Genomic DNA, 6,000 nt, shown 5'->3' with positions numbered 1-6,000 from the left:
ACCATGACCTCTTTAGAAATTTAGGCTGGTGGGGAACTTGGAGCTTATCTAACTCCTGTCACATGCTTTAGGTTCTCTTTGGCATCCAATTCTGTTTGGGCATTCCTGCAAGGACAGGAAGCTATCACCTAAATTAGCTTGTTATTTTCAAAAAACACAATTAGAAAGTTCTTTGGTGTGTTGAGTTGCTCTCATTGTTATGGCTTCTGCACACTGCAGTCACATAAAACAAGCCTGCATGCTTCTTCACATGGCAGCCTCAGAAATATCTGGAGATGCTATCATGGAGTACCAAACAATAGGATTCAGAAGTCCAATACTTTCCTTGTCTGCAGACCTTTTTGAGTGGTAGGGTGGAGTGTGTGTGTGTGTTGGGGGGGAGGGCGGCACAGCACAATACTGGCTCATATTGAGTTTATGGTCAGCTAAATTCTCTAGTTATATCTACCACATGCTGATTTGAGGCATAACCAGCTATTCGGATCTAAGAGTAAATTAGGTTTGTAAGTTCTACAGTATGTGAAGTGCCCTAGCATTCATCAGCTAATGCAGCAATTCTCAGCACTGATTAGGCACTGGATTCACCCTTTCATTCCAATTTTTAAGCAACTTTTGGAGATCCTGATTCCCTCAAACAATATAATTTACTATCATCTCAGCTTTCAGTTGTTAGAAAATTTGATAACAATGCAGTGACAATAATAGCTCACATTTGTTGAGCTTTGTACCAGGCATTGGGTTAGGAGATTTACAGATATTAACTCATTTAACCCTCATGAAAACCTTAGAAAGCAGTTACTAGTATTATTTTCATTTTATTGATGGGTAAACTGAGGTCCTGAGAGCTTACGTTACTTGCTCAAGGTTACAATGCCAGTAGGTAAAGGACCCAAGATTTGAACCCAAGCAGGTTGACAATAAAGCCCATTCTTTTTTTTTTTTTCAGATTCACTTATTTTTTTTGTTTTTGTTTTAAAATAAGTGAAAGTTTACAAGTCAAGTCAGTCTGTCACATATAGGCTTATATACACCTTACTCCATACTCCCACTTACTCTCCCCCTAAAGAGTCAGCCCGCTCCCTCCTTCCAGTCTCTCCTTTCATGACCGTTTTGCCAGTTTCTAACCCTCTCTACCCTCCCATCTCCCCTCCAGACAGGAGATGCCAACACAGTCTCAAGTGTCCACCTGATACAAGTAGCTCACTCTTCATCAGCATCTCTCTCCAACCCATTGTCCAGTCCCTTCCATGTCTGATGAGTTGTCTTCAGGAATGGTTCCTGTCCTGGGCCAACAGAAGGTTTGGGGACCATGACCGCTGGGATTCTTCCAGTCTCAGTCAGACCATTAAGTCTGGTCTTTTTATGAGAATTTGGGGTCTGCATCCCACTGTCCTCCTGCTCCCTCAGGGGTTCTCTGTTGTGCTCCCTGTCAGGGTAGTCATCGGCTGTGGCCGGGCACCATCTAGTTCTTCTGGTCTCAGAATGATGTAAGTCTCTAGTTCATGTGGCCCTTTCTATCTCTTGGGAGTAAAGCTCATTCTTTTAACCATATGTTATATTGCTCGTATCAATTTGCTTTTTTCAAAACATTAATAAAATATAAGATCAAGTCAGGACAGAGCCCTATGACAAAACAGCAGACTTTAGTTAAAATCAAATCTTTTGAATAAAGTAATGCAACTAAATTTTAATACAACTATGGCCATGTAGCTTCAGTTGCTCTGTCTTGTCCACAATAACATAGTTAATGCCATGCTCACATCCTATTCCTTGAAGTGGTTACAAGTTTCCACTTGAATCCTGGCTCTACCATGTTCTAGCTTTATGACTTGAATGAATTAGTTAAGATTGTGTTTCAGTTTCTTAGTCAATAAAATAGGGATAATGATAGTATCTACCTTATGATTATAGTGAGGATTAAGTAAATTTAACCCAGATAAAGTGCTTAGAACCACCCCAGGTTCATAGAGAGTGTTTGATAAATGTTAGCTATTATTGTAATTCTCGTTATTCTAACAGCCATATCCAAATAGGAAATAAGGTTAGTCCGGTATGTCTGGTTCTTACACAGTTATCATTGTCATTTCTTAATAATGTAGTCTAAAAACTTTAATCATAACTGAAGTCAAATTTATCGATCTATATTTGGTAATCCATGCTCTTCCTTTTTTAACAACAGAAGTATTTGGTCATCTTCAGGCACTCAGCACCTCTCTAGTTCACCATAAAGTCTACTAGGAATCCCAATACCTTTTGCTACAATGGGAACCAGAGACTGGAGGCATACTCTGATCTCTTGGTATTTGGGTGTAATAGAGAAAAACAGCAGAAACCTACTAAATTGGCACCTTGTTTGTGGCCCGTTGAGTCATGGCCTCTGAGTGAGCTTGAGCATAGGAAATCAAGATTAGTGCTCAGGGCAGTTGAAATGGGGTAGTACATCCCAGCTTTGGGTCCTCAAGGACAAGTCTAAGAGGGTCCATGATCTAAGCTGTCAAAGCACACCCATTCTATTGCATACTAGGTTACTTATAGGCCCAGCAGATATTTCCAAAGAATTGAAGCATGTGCATAGACTGAACCTGAAAGCATTGTGCAGCTATTAGCCCCCTTACCAATCCCTTCTAGAGATGGAATCTTGAATTAAAAAAGAGCCTTCTCGGTCTAGACCAGAGGCTGTAAACTCATGGACCATGAACCAAAAGTAACCATACATGTTTTATTTGCTCCCGTTAGTGATTTATATATATTTTTGAATTAGCTGCCAATATTTAAGAATCTGAAGATATTGCATAAAAAAGATTATTTTGGTTATCTTGAAAAACAGGAATACATTGTGTCCTTATGACAATAATCTGCTGAAGCTGAGTGGTGGCTGCCCCTTTTAGACATGTGGGACCCAACTGCCTGCTGCCATTGATTCCAACTCATAGCAACCCTATAGGACAAAGTAGAACTGCCCCATAGAGTTCCCAAGGAGTACTTGGTGGATCCAAACTGCCAATTTTTGGTTAGCAGCCGTAGCTCTTAACCACTACTCCACTAGGGTTTCCAGAACCCAACTGAACAATCAAATTTGTTAATCTTCATTAAATCCAACCAATTCATTCCATAGATGAAGAAAATGAAGCCCTCCCAAACTATTTGATCTGTCCACATTTAATGCCAGAGTCAAAATCAGAAGCCCGGTATTCTGAATCCCAACTCAGTGATCTTCAGTGAGAAATACTGTTGGTACCAGATAATCTGAGATACAGGGACATTATCTGCTTGGAGACACTATGACAAGGGACAACAAAACTGAGAGCTAGATCTTCTGCTTTTGTACCCATTACCCTCCATTTCTTTTGTTGGGCCAGAAATTCGTAGGTGCTGCAATTCACTGGAGAGAAGACTGGCCTGCAAAGTCCCAACATTCCTCAGGCTATTGACCACACCCACAGTCTAAAATATCTGTGCTGTCTGTACAAAGTACCACACATTCCCAGCCTCCACAGATGCTCTCATACCCATCTGGATTATGAACAAACACGCTTTTTTCTTTTGTTAATAGCCTTTTCTTTACCCACACAAGCAATTAGTTAGGCAACAAAAGCCTTCATGGGACACTGGCATGGGAGGTTACAGAGAACTGTTACAGATGATAGGAGGTCAGTAAGATCTCTAAACTCTATTCCTGGCTCACTTCCCAAAACATCAAATGGCCATGGCCTCCAATACATTGTTTTTAAAAAGTACAGGTTCTGTCCAGATTGGCATAGTTTTATACAAAGCATGCCCTAACCATGTTACCCTCAACTGTAGTGATGCTGATTTGTGAAAAATCTTTGAAAACCTTCTTTTAAATGGACATGAATACGTGGTGTCATAGCTTTATTATGCCTCAGGTCCAGAAATATCTTACCTAAAACTCTCCTAGGGGATGTTTACTTCCCTTTAAATGTTGAAAATGCCAATGAGAAAAATACAGTTATTAGGATAGGAACTGCATGAGGAATGGAATAGTAACAAGAAAACCATTCACATGAGACCACTGTCTGAAGGTGGTAGGAATGCAAAATCAAGATTGTCTTATTTAAGGATAAGGAGAAGAGAAAAACAGGTCTACTGTGGCCACTGAACTGGACTGGAGGTGGCAAGGCTGAATAGCAGAGCAGGTCAGAGATTCTAATTTGTATAAAGAACAAGAAGTGAATATACAACCAAAGGGAAAGTGCTCAAACATACATAATGTCAATGCCAGTTGAAACCAAAGAACTTGCCAAGGCCTACCTTTCCCCTGCCATGGATCCTGGAAAAGCTACTCCATGTTTCCACAAGGGAGACTGCTGCCAGGAACCAGGAAGAATAGAGGCAAATTCTCCTTTGTGCTTCCCTCTGGGCACTGTATTTTTAAAATTCTCCAGAGTCTGTATCTAGCATAAATTGGGTGTTAGAGCCAAGTTACCAGATTCACCAGTCCCCAAGCCACATATCTGTTCTGCATAGATTTATATATCCCAGCTACTACAGTCTAGAGGGAGCACAAATGAAACATCAGGCAGTTAAGTATGGCTGAAGGGGACTTGTCTATATCCCCTCAAGTAAGAGAGACTCTCATTGAGGCAGAGAAGGAGACTCTTATTAGATGCACCATTTAGACACCATTACTTTTCCTGCTGACTGGATATATTGACTTATCCTCTGGCAACTAAAAAATGGTGACAATGGTCACTCTATGAGATAGCTTTTTAAATGTGCTTTTTCTCTTTTAACCTTCAACTCCTTCAGAAGCTGGGGCTGTTCATCTTCTCAACTTTCTTGAGAGGGAACCCAGAGAACGGGCTTAGCCCTATATAACAGGAAAAACCAAAGGCCAGAGAAGGAAGCACCTGGTCTCTTATTGATTTGGGATACAAAGAAACCTTGGACTCAGAGCCCTCAGCACTAAATCAGACTTAAGTGACCCGGAAAGCTGTGGTAAGCCCTTTCATAACAGCTTTATCATTAATATGTGGGATTCTGTTACTCACATTCAATAAACCCAAGCTAATAATTTGGTTCCAGATAAGTCTCTTCAGAAATGGGTCTTCTAACAAGGAAAAGTCCAAAATCACTCTAATCTAGCACTGGTCATCCAATTCAACACCGTTCAGGGTTTTTAAGTACAAGGTCCTCATGAAGAAAATGCAACAGTGGTGAGGAAATGTCAGCCCTCCCAGCATAGCAGTGCGTAGAGAAGAAATCACTACCATGTACAGGATGGTTTATAAGAAAGTGGCTCATAAAAGTTTACAGAAAGATGTGATCAGCAGTGTTCATTAGCCATTCATTCCTGCAGGTGTAGCAATTTCGCTAGTTCATATTTCCTGCTTGAGGCAACTGGCAGCTTCGCTGTCAAGGCCAGAGTTTAAACAGGGGCCATCACAAGACTAAGCCTGCCCACCTCTGCCACCCCTCCCCACACTTTTTATCATTTTCTATTTCTGTCTAGGAGTTCTACTTCCTGTACAGTGGAGTAAGCGTCTACTGAACCAATCTTTCCACACAAAACAACTATAAACTCTAAACAAAATACCAAACAAACCCAAAACTACTCAAGGGCACTGGAGACTAAATGAAAAAGGAGGCAAATTCTGGACAGAAGCTGCAACTTGGAGGAAAGAAATGGCCTGGTATGAGTTTCCCATTTTTATGCCTTTTAGGCTGATAGAAAACTGCAGTCTTTCTGGTCAAGAAACCAGAGGACAGAGTGCAAGGCAACAGTAGGTGCTGGAAAGTGAGGGGGAAAATCTTGGGAAAAAGAAAAAGGACCCATAGAAGGAGAGCCCCAGATTCTGTATATAAACTCTACTCAAATCTCTGGTTGACCCCTGAATGTTATATGTGTGGGATAGACTCCAGCTAAAAATAAAAGGACTGAAGTGAGATTTGAGCTACTGTCCAAGATAGTTTACAGTTTGAGTGTTAACAGTTAATTCCATGCTAACATAAACCAAAAAATTATCACACTTTGGAAAA

Source organism: Elephas maximus, chromosome 10 (genome assembly GCF_024166365.1).
Source record: "Elephas maximus indicus isolate mEleMax1 chromosome 10, mEleMax1 primary haplotype, whole genome shotgun sequence".
In the NCBI taxonomy this organism is placed as follows: domain Eukaryota; kingdom Metazoa; phylum Chordata; class Mammalia; order Proboscidea; family Elephantidae; genus Elephas; species Elephas maximus.
Note: the sequence above shows the minus strand (reverse complement) of the source record.